Genomic DNA, 16,864 nt, shown 5'->3' with positions numbered 1-16,864 from the left:
AAAAAAAAAAAAAAAAAAAATGGATTTTTAAAAATGAAAATTACATTAATCATCTCAGATGCATAAAAGGCTTTTGGTAAAATTCAACATCCCTGCATTTAAAAACCCTCAACAAACTAGGTATTGAAGGAATATACTTCAAAATAATACGAGCTGACTATAAAAAAATCCACAGTCAACATCACATTGAATGGCCAAAAGCTGGAAGCATTTTCCTTGAAGACTGGAACAAGACAAGGATGCCCTCTCTTAGCACTTCTATTCAACATGTTACTGGAAGTCCTAGCCCGAGCAATCAAGCAATAGTAAAAAATAAGAGGCATTCAAATAGGAAGAGAGGAAGTCTATGCCTGTTTGTAGATGATATGACTCTGTACCTAGAAAACCCCATAGTCTCTGCCCAAAAGCTCCTAGACCTTCAGCAAAATTTCAGGATACACACAATCAATGTACAAAAATTAGCATTCCTAGAGGCCAACAACACTCAAGCTGAGAGCCAAATCATGAATGCAGCCCAATTCACAACAGACACAAAAAGAATAAAATAAATAGGAAAACATCCAATCAGGAATGTGAAAGATCTCTACAACAAGAATTACAGAACACTCCTCAAAGATATCAGAGATGACACAAACAAATGTAAAAACATTCCATGCTCATGTATAGGAATAATCAATACTGTGAAAATGACCATACTGCCAAAAGCCAATTAGAGATTCAATGCTATTCCTATAAAACTACCAATGATAGGCTGGGCGCAGTGGCTCACACCTGCAATCCCAGGACCTTGGAAGGCCTAGATGGGCAGATCATGAGGTCAGGAGTTCAAGACCAGCCTGACCAACATGGTGAAATGCCATCTCTACTAAAATTACCAAAATAGTCAGGCGTGGTGGCACACACCTGTAATCCCAGCTACTCAGGAGGCTGAGGCAGGAGAACCACTTGAACTCAGAAGGTGGAGGTTGCAGTGAGCTGAGATCACACCACTGTACTCCAGCCTGGGCAACAGAATGAGACTCCGTCCCCCGAAAAAATAAATAAATAAAATAAAATTAAAACTACCAATGATATTTTTCACAGAATTAGAAAAAAAAAAGTGTTAAAATTCATATGAAACCAAAAAGCTCAAGTGGCAAAGGAAATCCTAAGGAAAAAGAAAAATGCGGAGGCATCATGCTACCTGACTTCAAACTATATTACAAGGCTACAGTAACCCAAACAGCATGGTACTGGTATAAAAACAGACACATAGACCATTGGAACAGAATAGAGAAACCAGAAATAATGCTACACACCTACAACCGTCTGATCTTTGACAAAAACAAGCAATGTGGAAAGGATTTTGTATTCAATAAATGCTTCTGGGATAACTGGCTAGCCATACATTGAAGATTGAAGCTGGACCCCCTCTTTACACCATATACAAAAATCAACTCAAGATGGATTAAAGACTTAAATGTAAAACCTAAAACTGAAAAACCCTGGAGGATAACCTAGGAAATGTCATTCTGGACATAGGACCCAGCAAAGATTTAATGACAAAGATGCCAAAAGCAATTAAATAAAAACAAACATTGACAAATGAGACCTAATTAAACTAAAGAGCTGCACAGCAAAAGATACTCAACAGAGTGAACGGAACCTACAGAATGGGAGACAATATTGCAAACTATGAATCTGACAAAAGTCTAATATCCAGAATCTATAAGAAACTTAAACTAATTTACAAGCAAAAACAAACAACCCCATTAAAAAGTAGGCAAAGGACATGAACAGACACTTTTCAAAGACATACACACAGCCAACAAGCATACAATAAAATGCTCAATATCACTAATCATTGGAGAAATGCAAATCAAAATCACAATCTCGGCCGGGCGCAGTGGCTCAAGCCTGTAATCCCAGCACTTTGGGAGGCTGAGACGGGTGGATCATGAGGTCAGGAGATCGAGACCATCCTGGTGAACACGGTGAAACCCCGTCTCTACTAAAAAATACAAAAAAACGCGAGGTGGCGGGCGCCTGTAGTCCCAGCTACTCAGGAGGCTGAGGCAGGAGAATGGTGTAAACCTGGGAGGCGGAGCTTGCAGTGAGCTGAGATCCAGCCACTGCACTCCAGCCTGGGCGACAGAGCTAAAAAAAAAAAAAAAAAAACCACAATCTCACACTAGTCAGAATGTCAGAATGGCTATTATTAAAAAGTCAGAAAATAGCAGATGCTGGCAAGGTTGTATAGACAAGGAAATGCTTATCCACTGCTGGTAGGAATGTAAATTGGTTCAGCTGATTTGGCAATTTCTCAAAGAACTCAAAATAGAATTACCATTAAACCCAGGAATTCCATTTTTGGGTATATATCCAAAGGAATATAAATCATTCTACTATAAATGTAGGTTCATCACAGCACTATTCACAATAGCAAAGACATGGAATCAACCTAAATGTCCATCAATAGTAGACTGGATAAAGAAAATGTGGTACTTATACACCATGGAGTGCTGCAAATCCATTAAAAAGAATGAGATCTTGTCCTTTTATGCAATACAGATGTAGCTGGAGGCCATTACCCTAAGTGAACAGGAACAGAAAACCAAATACCACATGTTCTCACTTATAAGTGGGAGCAAAGCATTGACTACATATGAACACAAAGAAGGAAACAACAGATACCAAGGCCTACTTGAGAGTGATGGGCGGGAGGAAGGTGTGGATTGAAAAAATACCTATCAAGTATTATGCTTATTACCTGGGTGATGAAATAATCTGCACGCCAACCCCTGTGACATACAATTTACCTATATAACTAATCTGCACCTGTACCCTTGAACCTAAAATAAAAGCTTATAAAACAAAATGTGAACAAAATAGATAAAACCCTGGCAAGACTAATCAACTAAAATTTATAAAACACACAAAAATAATATTATTAAAAAGAGTGGACATAAAATATGGATAAAGAAATTTTTTTAATAATAGGAAAATAGTCCAGGTGTGGTAGCTCATACCTGTAATACCAGCATATTGGGAGGCCAAAGCAGGTGAATCACTTGAGGTCAGGAGTTTGAGACCAGCCTGAACAATATGGTGAACTCTGTCTCTATTAAAAACACAAAAATAAGCCAGGTGTGGCGGTGCTCACTTGTAGTCCCAGCTACTCGGGAGGCCGAGGCAGAAGAATTGCTTGAACCTGGGAGGTGGAGCTTGCAGTGAGCCAAGATCGTACCACTGCACTGTAGCCTGGGCAGCAGGGCAAGACTCCATGTCAAAAATAAATAAATAAATAAAGGAAAATAAAATTATTTTAATTAAATATAAAAAATAAGAATTATATGCTAGCTGCAAGAAAGACACTTTAAATAAAATGTAGGTTGAAGGTAAAAGGATGAAGAAAAACTACACTGACATCCAGCAAAAGAAAACTGGAATAGGTAATTAATTTTATACAAAGCAGAACAAGAAAGTGTATTAGGGATTAAGAGAAGTAATACATCACGATAAGGGTCAATTCTTCAAGAAGACATAATAAACGAAGCAAAAATTGATAGAACTGAAAGAAGAAAAGACAAATCCACTAGAATAGGGGGAGATATCAATACTCCTTTTTCAGTATTTTATAGTTCAAGCAGGAATAAAATCACTGAGGATATAGTTGTCCTGAAAAACACTATCATTAATTTAATTTAATTGATATTTATGTAACACTCTATCCCACAACAGAATACACATTCTCCTCAAATTCACGTGGAACATCTACCAAGACAAACACATTCTGGGCCATAAAATATACCTTTACAATTTTACAGGAATAGAAATCATACAAAGTATGTTCTCAACACAATGGAACTAAACCAGAAATCAATTACAGAAAATACCCAATTATTTGGTTATTTAACAACATAAGTTCTACATAACACGTAAAGAAGTATTGAGAATATTTAAGAAACAGTTTGAACTAAATGAAAATGAAAATATGTAAATTTGCAAATTTGTAAAATGCAGTGAGAGCAGTATTTAAAAGACATTTTATATCATTAAATACATATATTACAAAAGAAGGAAGATCCAGAATCAATAATCTAAGCTTCCACTTTAGGAAACTAAAAAAATAAAACAAAAACAAAAACTTAAACATAAGGCAAGCAAATAAAGAAAAGGAAAGAAATAATAAAAGAGCAGAAATCAATGAAATTGAAAACAGGAAATCAATACAGAAAAATCAGTGAAGCAAAAGCTCGCTCTGTGAAGAGATCAATAAAAATGGTAGCACTTCAGTTAAGTGAACTAAGAAAATAAAAAAGAAAACACAAATTACCAATAGCAGAAATACTAATACCATACATATTAAAAAGATAATAAAGAAATGCTATGAACAACTCTCTATCTACAAATTAGATAACTTAGATGAAATGAATCAATTATTTGAAAGACACAAACCGCCAAAACTCACACAAGGAGATATAATCTTATATCTGTATCTCATAAACATATATGACAGGCTTATATCTGCTAATTAAATTGAATCAGTAATTAATAATCCTCCTAAAGAAAACACCAGGCCCAGATAGTTCCGCTGGGGAATTTTACCAACTATTTAAGGAAGACATCAAACAATCTCTTCCAGAAAATACAAGCAGAGGAAACACTTCCTAACTCACTGTATTAAACCAACATTTCTCTGATACCAAAACCAGATAAAGAGATTACAAGAAAGAAAACCTACAGATCAATACCTCTGACAAATACACATGCCAAATTCCTCAACAAAATATTAGCAAATCAAATGAAATAATGTATAGAAAGAATTATACATCATTATCAAGTGGGATGTATTCTAGGTATGAAAGGCTGATTCAACATTCACAGTCAATCAAAGTAATCCACCATATCAACAAGTTTAAGAAGAAAAATTATATGAACGTATCATTTGATACAGAAAAGGCATTTGACAAAATCCAACATCAATTTACAATAAAAATTTTCAGCAAAGTAGAAACAGAGAAGAACTTCCTCAACTTGACAAAGAACATCTACAAAAACTGTACAAATAACATCATACTTGATGGTGAGAAAATATCAGAAATAAGTAAAGATTCCATTGGAAGACTCAATATTGCTAACATGTCATTCTTCCCAACTTGATCTATAGATTTCACACAATCACACAAAGCAAATTCAGCCCTCATTCTTTGAATCACTAACATTCATTTAAGTGTCTAACAGACTTGATACAAAGTTCAGGTAGAGTGTAGCAAGGTTATATCACTACAATGTGAATACTTTATGACTTAATATTATACATCATATTCCTAAAAGTTCTTTACTCATTTCCACAACAAGACATACTCATAGTGCTCTCTTTTTCCACAGATAGCAACCACATTTCCTTTCTTTTCTCCACTCCTCTTCTTGGTTTATCTACGACCTTCTAAAATCCTCTTAATTTCTGAATAAAGCAATTTGTCAATGTTTTTGTTTTGTTGTCTCCATTCGGACCATGTATTCTAAGCCTTACCCTTTCTAATCAAGTAAACTTCTCAGTCTTGTGTCACCTATTTTAAAAATTATATTTTGCCAAGGAATAAAATGTTTAAGTGTCTCAAATAAAAATTAAAGGTTTTACTCAGCTGACGTGGACCAGGGAGTACCTGAATACCAGGTAACTCTTTGAATCAAAGCCCAGATAGAATTTTATGGGATGAGAAGAAAAGAGGAAGCATGCCCTTGTGGTCTGACTTAGGTTGCAGTTTTCTTTATCTGCAGCTGCTACAAAACTTGTGATTAGTCTGGTTGGGATTTCCTAGTTTTGGGGCCTTTTGACTTGATTATTGGCCCAAGCTTACCTGGCAACTGTGAAAAAATTTTTTGAGAATTGCCTTACTGTTTGTCAAGGTTCAGGGTTGGGGGCAATAAAGATGGGGGAAAGGAAGAGTAGGAAAAAAAAGGGGACAAGGAAGTGGTTGAAGCAGAAAAAAACTGGAGACTCTCTATTTTGTCTGTTTTAAGCAATTTCTAGCTTCCTCCTTTTACACTGACAGTGTAAATAACTTGATTTCCAGAACCCTCTAATTTCGTATCTCAGTAATTGTATAACTTTCCTTTCTTTTTGTCTTTTGCTGAGCTGAGAGAACTTATGTAAGGTGCTTCTTCTCTTTGTAACTCAACTCTCTAGATTGGAAAATGTGAATGTAACTCCTACCTCACAAAATTATAAGGAGGATTTACAAGATGATATGTGACATTATTTCAATAAATATGGCAGGGAAAAATGTATCCTTCTCTGGACCCTCTTCCATTCATTATCATGGACCCTTGAAGTGCCAGCTTAATGTAGAAGACAAAAGCAGCATTTAAGTCATAAGTTCTCAGGATAGATAGCCTATAAAGTCTTTAGCACATCACTGAAGAGTTCAGTGGGAATCCCAAACGCATTACAAAATCTTCTATGCTGCCTTCATATCCAGCCCTACTCAACTTTCCATTACCGTAACAACCCACAACGCATAAAGCCTGGCGCAATGAGACACAGATTAAAGGTTCTGGTATTTTTCTTGTTCAGACTTACCCCCTCACTTATTTCCCCACATCCTCCAATAATATCCAAGAGCTCACACCCATCATTCCACCCAGACTCCTTGATGCCTGCAATATTTTACAATCTTATGTATTCCCTTAATGCCTGCCTCCATGCATCCTAAGTCTCAACTTGCATATATTGTATATACTAGAATGGATAGAATCACTGTCCCCATCAAGAGTGTCATGAGAAAGGGAAAATGATAATCTAAGGCATTCTAAGGTAATCATTTGGAACCACAAAGGAACAAAAGAAAAGCTATTATGTAAATACAAATGCATTTAAGTTTAAAAAAAAGGGTGTTAGATATATAATTCAGACATTAAAAGAAGGAGAGGAAACATCGAACTGTTTTCTGCCCATTCAGGTAGTTCCTCAGTCCTCCACAGGGTTAGGGCTTTGTGGGATTGACAATTGTCCTCACACTCGTCTTCACACCAGACAGAGATCAATATATCAGTTTTATTTTATTAGGGATAAAACTGATTGGAGGATGTGGCTTAGATATGTGAACACAATCAGGCTTCCTAGTATTTGTCTCTCAAATCAAGACTTCGGAAAAGTCTCATGTGAGAGTGTGAATAGGAAAGGAGGCATACTAGGCCCATACTGGGCTCCTCACTATCACAATGGAGAAGGAAGGACTGATACACAAAAGACAATGGCCAGGTCATACTTGAAAGCAGAGCTCTGACTCAACCTGCAGCAACCAGCCCAGGAAAAGGATCCACTATCTATAGGAACCAGCTTAGGAAGCCAGCCTGCTATGTATAAGACTTGTAGGAAATCAAACTGCTATCTCTAGTAACCAGTCTAGGAAGCTAAACCACTCCTGTAACAATCAGGCCAAAATGGCCAGTGCTTGATTAGTATCAGACAGCTTCCCTAATTTTTATCCCCACTTCTAACTTAGGACCAACCAAAGAAAGCCAAATACACACCCCTAATCAATCACATAAAATGCCCCACTTCTAGCTGTCTCCAGCTTCCCCATGCCAACAGATCTTCAACCAAAGTGTATCTGAAGCTTCCTTTATTTCTGCTGTAAAGCTTTCCTCCTCCCCTGCCTGCCTTTGAATTTTTGCCAAAATGCAAGTGATGGTGTCTGCCTCCCTTGCATAGCAAGCTCGGAATAAATAGCCTTTGTTCTCATTAGGTTGATCTTCATTTATTTCTGCAGGAAAGAGTAAAAGGAGACCACAGAATCTGTCTCTCAAGCCTGGGGTAGGTCATGACTTGGTCTTGGTGGGTAGACAAGATAGGAAGAAAGTTGGATGCAAATGTCCTTCAACAGCCTGCATTGAAAGAAGAGTTTATGCTGAAATGTTTAATCCCTGCTTCCCAGTTTTACTAATTGGATAAATCCTGTCCAATAACCTGGAAAGGAGTGAGTGAACTGGGGGTTGAGAAGTGAAAGGGAAATTGTTGCCCCTGTAGAAAATGTGAAAAGTAGGAAGTATATTCACCTAAAGTATAGTATTTGGTTCCTGCAAACTTAATTCTTTAATACACGTCCACATGATGTATGGTGGTATCATCACTGTCATATCATTGAAGGGAAAATACTGAACACACACACACACGCGCACACACACACACACACAAACACACACACAAATAAACCTGAGAAACTACTAGGTTTCCTGCTAGGATATTCTTTTTTAATTCCTGAATTATTCTGCCCAGGACCTTGCTTAAAGTCTATATAATCAGGAAATGATCACAGAATTCAACAAGTCCTCAAACCCCTTAACAGTCAGCTACCAGGGTCCATACACAGGGTTCCTTTCTCTTGATGCCTCCTGATTTGGGGAAAGAGAAAAAACCAGAGCAAGTATCACTTCCCTAAAGATTGAATTCTTGGGATTTGCAGTAAAGGATTTGAAGTGGGGGCTGGCAAAATATATTCCTATTTTTCCATCTCCTTTGAGATGGAAAAGGTGGGAAAAAGAAGAGTCATTACATAACAACCGTGCTGCCTGCCAACAGTGGCCACTGTGTGAGAATGTAGGTACAGCTGTGTGCTCACTTCTCCATATGGGGTGAGCTCAAAATACAAGCAAAGGATTCTTATACAGTCCTGGCTGTCAAAACTGGGAACCCTTTCAAAGGCTCAAGAAAGCCATTCTGAGCCTAAACAGGACTCATTTTGTTATTCTCAATTCAGAATTTAGAGCAGATTTATACTTGCAATAATATTCTAATTGGAAAAATAATAGCATCTCCTAGTTGTCACAATTATTTGCATTAATACTTAGTTTGGACAATGCAATAAAGCACTCTTCTTAGCACACTGTGGCCTGGTTGTGATGAACGGTGTGATTAAACCCTATCTCCCCCCTAACATGATTAAGAAGAATTGGTTATTAGATAAAGGTACAAAACAAAGACAAATGCACCTCTAGCAGAAGCTGCAAGTCACTGCCTAAACAGGTCCACCAAGGACATGGGCACAAATGGCACCACAGCACGTTCCTGGAGTGGCCACAGAGCATGAAGTACAGTTTGGGTCTTTATATAAACAATGGAAGTGCGCTGGTCTATGAGGAAGTAAATGAGTAAGGAAATGTTAGGATAAACTTGTAAAACAAGAGGCTGTTATCACAGAGAATTAACTCCAAAATGCAACATAGTTTTACACGTGATCCAAGAGTTTTTCATCTCTAGTTATCTCCTAGTGTGTGGTCTTATTTACTATGGGGTTAGCTCAGGGAAATTAAAGGCTCCCTGAGAAATTTTGATGGATAAACCAAAAACATTTATTTAATACCCATTAATAATAAAGGCTTGTGATAGGTGTAATGAGCAATACGTATTATAACATATCTCAGTCTTTGCCTTCAAAAAGCTTATACTTTAGTTGGGATGATAATCCTCACAATTCTCTCTACTGAGATGGCTAGCTTTACAAGGAAGTACCATGGTGGAATCACTATCTTGAAGACAGTAAGCAATTCCATTGGCAACTCAGCATTCAGATTAAAAATGAAGAGTTCAGAATCAGACAGATCTGGGTTCAGTTTCACCTCCTTCACTGACTACCTGTGTGATCTTGAGTAACTTACTCAACTTCTTTAGCCCACCATTTCCAAACCTACAAAATAGGATGAATAAAGACACCTGTACATGAGGCTTTAGCACAGAACCTGGCTGACAGTACGTGCATAATAGATGATAGCCATTTTTCTAACTTCAATCAGCACTAGAAAAATAAGCCGAGTGTTTTTGTTTTTAAAATAATTTTGGCTACTGTTTTGTTATTGGGTCTGAGTTTTCTCCCCTCATCATGAATCTGATGGTATTTTCACAGACAGGATGTGTCTGTTCTCCTAGTTGAATTCATAAGCATGTGGGGCTGAGAAGGAAGTTCATATTTATGAGGATTTGGATGGGCCATGGAGCAAGACAGATGGAAAGTGTGGAGACTTGGATTCATATCCAGTTTACTAGTCATTGTAAAAGCTCTATTAGCTAAATTCCTTCTTCACTCTAAGCCTCAGTTTTTCCATTTATCTGATGGAAAAGGTGAAAAGGAACTTCCCTTTACTGATTGCCAGGTATCCTGATAAGCAATTCTGCATATATCATCTCATTTAATCCGTAGTCAAATCATTCAAATAACCTAGCGTTGTCTCCATTTTACAGATGAGAAAACTGAGGAGGATGAAATCTGGTACTCACAGTCCCATAGCAAGGCAGAGCCACTCTGTGATAAAATTATAGGCTTGGACTCAGGTGGAACTCAGCTCAAATGTGTTCTGGACAGTGTCACCTTGAATAAGCTACTCATCACCTCTTGATCTCAAACCCCTCATCTATAAAATGAGAAAAACAATGCATTTTGAGGGACTTTTTAGTATTAAAATACAATAATTACTTAGTGTTAAGTGTCCAGATCACTTCCTGACACAAAGTTAATGTTCATTACCTGTGAGGATAAAAGCAATGATCTGATGTCAAAATAGGATAAATGGCAAGTGTGCATTTTGAATGCCCTGACATTATCTCCTGTGCCCCTGCCTTTAACTTCTCAAAGCTGGTAAGTTTCATGGCAGTTCCTTGTACATGGAAGCACAGTTGTTCATGACAGAAGTAGAGACAGCCTTGATCCCAGTCCTTCTGTCTTTCTGTGTTGACTGGCTGGTGACAACGTCCAACTCACAGTTGTTCTCAGGGTTGTAATGCAAGAAAACAGCCAAAAGACAAGGCTTCCAAGTTTGCAGCAGAGTCATGAGATTCACTGAAAAACATATTTAATGAACATCTACAATGTGCCAGGCACTCTTCTACGTGTGGGGTTGCACCAGTAAACATGAGAAAGAGCCCTACATTTATAATGCTTCAAGTCCAGCAGAGCAAGACACAATAAATAGAATAAATAAGTAAATTACACAGTATGTGAGAAAATGATCAAAAAGCTATAAAAAAACAAAAAGAGAACAGGATAAGGGATTGGGAGCATGGGGGATGGGGTAAATTGTGACAGCTTTTACATCGGTGTTCAGCGAGTTTTACTCATCTGGCATTATCATTAATATCACCTCAGAGATAATAGCTCTGAGCTGAATCTGCAAATGTTTAATGCCACTTTGTGTGAAAAGAAATTGAAATGATAATTTAGGAATAATTATTTTAATTGATGTTTGGGTATCAGAGAGGCAATGAGCTCACTGGTGAGATGGGAAGGCATGTTTCTGATCTGGGATGCTCAACTTCATTTATTTCAACAGATTTTTCATTTAAGTCTCTTTTATGGATGGGAGGTAATCTTCCCAAATAATCATAAGAAGTTCTCTTTACCTAGAAAACCCTCTCATTTGATCTCTCCTGGTGAGCAGAGAGAAATGAAAGCAGTTGAGAAAAATCTCAAAATTATCAGCCAAAGATTAAAGAAGGGAGCTCAAGCAGGTGGCTAGAAAGAGTACCAATGTGCTTGTTCTGGCCTATCCACATGCACAGGCAAAGCTCATGGGAAATTTTCACCACTCAGTAGTTAATAGAGACACCTCTTTCCAATGAGATGAATAGTACTATGTATAATGCCTGGCAATTAATTCATGTCCTAATGATGTCAAACAACCATTAAAATGATATTGCAGGGTATTTGATTATCTGGAAAGATGACCAGAATATACTGTAGGATGGGAAAACTGTATGTGTGGTATGATGTTATTTTTGATACTATTGTTTATGTATAAATGAAAAGAGACTAACATATTAACAGAGTTTATCTCTGGGTAGTGGATTTATGGGTGATTGTTCTTTTTACACAATTAGCATGTCATTTTGCAATAAGGAGAAATAAATAAAAGTGATATTTAAAACATAACAAATCCAATCACTCATAAATATGTCAGTGTTGTTCTCACCAAAACTTGAAATCCCTTTGACAGATTGGGCTGCACCCCCAGCTGCATTCTGCATGTGTGGTTTTAGAAGGAGGTCACACCAGCAGTGTGCTAATATTTAACAATTGACTCTTCAGCCCCCCTCCCTCCCATACACAGACACATTAAAAATCCTTGATTTTTACTGTATGCCTATTTCTATGGTGTAAATACTCTCTCCATGACTGATTTCAAACTGTCAATGTCATCACTGAACATGGTATCTCACGTATTTAAAAATCCAGAATTTGGAATATCCATAATATTACATGAAAAAAGAAAAGTTTTAAGGAAAGTCACTTATGAAACAGGACAGTAAATGTCCTTCTATCAAAAGACCCTATATTATGTCACTGTATAAGCATTTGGAAAGATACATTCTCACGAGCCTTTATGTGCTTCCCCAGCACACCCTGGAGTCATGCTTGCATCTTCCTGAATACAGAGCACAGAGTTAGGCAGGTAAAAAAATGGCCTTAGACACTGTTTGCTCACTGATGCCCCTTTTTTCCCCCAGGGAAGGAAGAGGCAGATACAAATACTTGTCTTCAACTATGTTAAGATCTCTAGAGTCATAGGGTCTTTAGTTAGCATAAAATTTGGTGCCCTATTTCTTGAATTATTGACTGACTCTTCTTACAAGATTTTATTTTTTCATTGAATAGTATGGAGATTTTAGATTCTAAATTTTTCAATATACGAGGTCCTGTATGCAGGGTTTCGGGAACCTTTCAAAGGTACTGTGGGAAGGAGGGAGACAGTCTATAGCACAGCCTCTTGCTGTATCTGCGTGGGGCTGAAGCTTTAACATATGAGAAATGTAATAAATAAATATGCATTTTGAAGTTATATTATTACATAAAAATTAGGGCAATGATCTTTGCACTGAGAAACCATTTGATGAAGATGGAAGTGGGTCATGGTAAAAAATCTGCACTGTGAAATAATGACTTCCGTTTATTGACAAGCCCTACATGGCAGCAATAATCTCAGCCAAATCTTTGCAAAAAGTCCTATGAACTACATATTGTCACTAATCCTACTTTATAGTAAAGTGCCTGGATTTACAAAGACAGTAAGGGTTAGAACTCTGATTCAAACCTAAATCAGCCTTATTGGATTCTACCCAAATGCATTCTCAAAAGCAAGACATTGCATTGCCTCCCCAGTACGTGGGTCAGACCCTAGTAACCCGTGTGAGAATACACTGTGTCAGAGACACTGCTGTGTGCTTGCAAAACTCATTCTATTTCCTCCTGGTTACACAGCTAAACTTTAATTTCCAGGCTTCATGAGATATGTTGGAGCCATATGACAGAGTCTAGGTCAATGGTATGAGGTCAGAAGTAATGTGAGCCACTTCTAGGCCTAGTCCATAAAAACCACCATACTCAATCTTCTATTCACTTTTCTCTTTCCACGGTGACTTTGAAAAACATACTTCAAATGTTGAGGTACCATAAAATCAAAGGAGTCTGGGTTTATAAATGATTGTGGTGAAGTCACAGAAACTTGGGTTTTTTGTTACTGCAGCCCGGCAGGGTCTACCCTTGAGTAGTTCTCTAGACATTCAGAGCACAGTCCACGTACCTTACTGTATTTATTGCAATCTAAACTTTGTACGATTCTCTACATGCTCCTCAGAGGCAGGGCTGGACTCTAGAGTTAGTTCAGGCTGACTTTTGGTTGGCATATTGATTGGACCTCACAGGTTGAGCTGCAAATGTCTGAAATGAAAGACTTTCAAGAACCAGTACAGCATTTTCAAATTGTTGCAGTGTTTCTTTGGAATTGCATTTTTTGCACTCTTTCCTCTAACATTCCAACTTATGTGGCCCCTTTGCCACTGATCCCAGAAAAGAAATTCTATCAATTGAGATTATAAAACACTACCTCACCTCTCCTAGAAAAACTGCATTGTAAAGCTGTCTGAGGAAGGAGATACTTCTACTCTGTAAAGAACATCCAGGTAGTAGGAGTTGGGCAAAAATCTCAGGGTAAGGAGAGGAGGTGCAAGACCACATTCCCTGCACCTACAAGCCCATCCCTTGGCCAGCCAGAAGCCATTTGTGATTGTATGTTTTGGTCACACTATAAAACCAGTGTCCAGCAAGGGCCTATTGTTATGTTGTGGGTGCTAAATGTGCAACACTGCCGAACTGCCCAGACTCCAGGCTGCAGACTCAGAAACATGCTATTGAAAAGTGAGGAGGACTGAACTAACCCAAGTGCAGCACTCTGCCAGACACTCCACAGGCCTTCTCATTTAAAACTTATAGCTACGCTGTGAAGTACTTGGTGTTAACCTAATTTTACAGAGGAAAGAACAGTTCAGTGCTAGTAAGTGTTGAAGCTGGGATTTGGCCATGGTCTGACAGATATTAGGGCTTCTTCCTGTCCCATCAAACTCCTCTCTTTCTACCACCCAGTTCTCTCTTCTCAACCCTCCCCTCCCAGTCTCAGCCTATCACTCAGGGTCAGAATACAGTTAGGGGTAAGAAGGTCAGGATGCAGCCCTATCTGAGATGCTAGACCACGAGGCTGAGGGAGGCCCCTGATCCTCACTTTAGACTCCCTAGATAGCTCTTTGCCCAATGCTGGGAAGCTTTACACATTCTCACCAGCGGCTTTTCAGCTCTGGTTGCTTAAAGCAGGCAAGTGGGGAGTGAAAAGCAAAGTAAGTGCACAAAAATTCTTTTGAGTCTATCGAGAAAATGGCACACTGTGAGACTGATGAGAAATTAAAAACACCATAAAGCTTTTCAAAGAAAGAATCATTCCACTTTTATCTATCACTACTCTCTTTTCAGACAACCCTCTCTCCAATTCTCTCTCTTTCTCTATCACCACATATACCTTGCATACATTACTGGTCTTTTGCCATTATGTGTTATGAAACGGCGACCCTACTAATCTGTTCCCACTAATTGGATCAAGATTTTTGGACACAGGGTGCTCCTAGAGAACACTGAATCCTGTTAGAAATCAGAGACTAGCATAACCGACCACAGGACTTCCCCTCCCTGCTTTGCTAACAGCCAACTTACAAATCAGGAGTATCTCGTTTCTCAGCTGGGCTGGGTAAGACCAATTACTTAAGTGTGTAGAGAATCATCATTAGGCTGATCTCCTTTTTGTCTCTTAGCCTGGTTATTAGAATACAAAATGAATATTCTAAAAATCTCCACTGTATTCAAAATATATAATTGTAGATCCAGAATATAGTCAAAAAAGTAGCTTGGAGTTGTGTAAGTAAAGAGCTCTTTGATACCCCTGCTCTCATTATGTTAGACCTAGAAACAAGGGAATCATGCTCACTGTGAAGTCAAATTTTCCCTTTGAAAATGTTTAATGCCATCACCCTTACTGATCAGGTCTGGTTTCCAAGGGACACTGGGAAAGTGACATTTTATGTGCTGTGTTCCCTTTGCTCTGATTTTTTTGGGTTTTAGGGGTTCCTTAAGCTTCTGTATTAAAAGAAATAATTAGTGTATGATTAAGGATCTGCCAGCAATCCCAAGCTTACCTTAAAATAAGATAGAGTCCCATATCATCCAGAAGAAACAAAAGAAAAACTCTGAGTTAATAAAATACAAATGCCACAAACTCACTCACATTCTCTCGGGGGATTCTGAATAACAACCTTGGCTCTCTTCCCAGCTCATTTAAAAGTGAGAAGTCAATGGAATGAAGCTGTTTGTGCCAAGCAATAATAGTGATAAATAATGCATGGGCATTTATTATTTCCACAGTCCCTCCCACTTGATCAGTGCCACTTGATCAAGGCGCTGAGCAAACTTTCTCTTCCTCCTGCTTATTCTCTACCAGTTGAAGGACCCAGTAAGAAATGACGGCTGCTTCATGCCCAACCTTGTGTGGGAGTCATGTGTGCTCTGCAGGCCATGTAGAAGGATAATGCACCCTACCATGATCTGCCCTAAATCTCCATTTGACCAAGGAAGTTCTTCCTAATAGCATCTTGCAGCAGGCCTGTGCTTCAGGGAGTTGGCCTAAGAGGAGGATGGACTGAATTTTCTCAGAATGGCTGGCCATGGCCATCAGGACAAAAAGAGAAAGTAATGCTTTATGCTTGCATAGAGAAAAGGGCAGCCCCCTTGAATTGTCACTGAGTTGCAGACCACGGTTCTACTTTTCGGAGGAGCAAAGTCTGGGTTCTTTGCTGGAAGCCCTGGAAGAACTTGTTGACTTGGATAATCTGGCCTAGGTTTCTCAGCTCAAGATCCAAAGAACTCGATGCTAGAGGGAAAGACCATGTTCTATAAGTAAGTATGTTTAAGAAATAATTGAGTCTTATTAGTACAGACTTTTTGAGAGCAAGGATACATCATTATAAATTATGAATCTCCAAAAGTGAGGGAGACAACACAGCAAATGGTGGTGCCCAAGCATAATTGACCATAGAATTCCTTTTTCTGTATAACTCTTATGCATATCTAAATTATATCTAAAATTCTTCTCAAGTAATAGTCCCTGGGGTACACTTTAGGATCTATTTTTCAGGACAAATGAATGATTCAATTAATTTAAAAAATATTATCTAGAGCTGGGTATGGTAGCCCCACACCTGTAATCCCAGCATGTTGGGAGGCTGAGGCGGGAGGATCACTTGAGTCCAGGAGTTCGAGTCCAGCCTGGGCAACATGGTGCAATCCCATCTCTACCAACATACAACAAGATTAGCCAGGTGTGTTGGCGCACACCTGCACACACCTGTAGTCCCAGCTTCTCTGGGAGCTGAGGTGGGAGGATGGATGGCTTGAGCCCAGGAGGTGGAGATTTCAGTGAGCTGAGATTGTACTACTGCACTCCAGTCTGGGCAACAAAACAAGAGAATCTCTCTCTCTCTCTCTCTCTCTCTCTATATATATATATATATATA

Source organism: Colobus angolensis, unplaced genomic scaffold (genome assembly GCF_000951035.1).
Source record: "Colobus angolensis palliatus isolate OR3802 unplaced genomic scaffold, Cang.pa_1.0 Scaffold75, whole genome shotgun sequence".
Taxonomy (NCBI): Eukaryota; Metazoa; Chordata; class Mammalia; order Primates; family Cercopithecidae; genus Colobus; species Colobus angolensis.
Note: the sequence above shows the minus strand (reverse complement) of the source record.